A 1,134-nucleotide genomic window follows, 5' to 3' on the forward strand; every position below is an offset into this window, starting at 1 on the left:
CTTCTCTCTCACCTTTGGCATTGGCACTCTGGGGCCATATCTTTAGTTCCCTTGACTTCCACTATCTAAGCCAACGGTGTCCAATCTTTTGGCTTCCCTGGGCTACATTGGAAGAAGAAAAATTGTCTTGGACCACACATAAAATACACTAACACTAATGATAGCTGATGAAATGTTTTAAAACTCTCATCATGTTCTAAGAAAGCACATAGAATACACTAACGCTAATGATAGCTGATTAAATTTTTTAAAACTCGTATCATGTTCTAAGAAAGTTTACGAATTTGTGCTGAGCCGCATTCAAAGCCGTCCTGGGCCTAAGTCCTTGCTATTTTTCCTCTTCAATTTCCTTCAATTCATAGTTCTCTAGGTTATTTTCCCACCCTTTCCCAAGATTCAGATACCTATTCCTTCGTTCTTGCTGAGTTCATCTCCTATGCCTATTCTTACATACTTGCTGAATTCATCTTGTAATGTCCTCATCCTGGTTTCTTCCTGAACCTGAAATCCAACTAACCTTTCTTTTTCATCCCATCAAACCCCTGCTGTTGCCAAACCAGCACTCACTAAGATCTCCACATACACCAAATATTAAATTAGTGCCAGTACCCAGACATTGTCTCTGCACTCTGCTGGCATATTTTCCCCTGGACCACGAACCCTTCGTATCTAGTAAATTGCCACCTATATTTATAAACACCAGCAATTTGATTTACAGGGTGGATTTGTCACTATTGTTTACTTTTAAATGAAGTTACTGTATTTTTTTCCATTAAATGCGACATTATAAAGCCTAGACCTCATATCCAAAGCAAATAAATTTTTGAATTAAAAGTAACAAAAGGGCCGGGCGCGGTGGCTCAAGCCTGTAATCCCAGCACTTTGGGAGGCCGAGACGGGCGGATCACGAGGTCAGGAGATCGAGACCATCCTGGCTAACACAGTGAAACCTCGTCTCTACTAAAAATACAAAAACTTAGCCGGGCGAGGTGGCGGGCGCCTGTAGTCCCAGCTACTCGGGAGGCTGAGGCAGGAGAATGGTGTGAACCCGGGAGGCGGAGCTTGCAGTGAGCTGAGATCCGGCTACTGCACTCCAGCCTGGGTGACAGAGCGAGACTCCGTCTCAAAAAAAAA

The sequence above is a fragment of the Theropithecus gelada genome, chromosome 1 (genome assembly GCF_003255815.1).
Source record: "Theropithecus gelada isolate Dixy chromosome 1, Tgel_1.0, whole genome shotgun sequence".
NCBI lineage: Eukaryota > Metazoa > Chordata > Mammalia > Primates > Cercopithecidae > Theropithecus > Theropithecus gelada.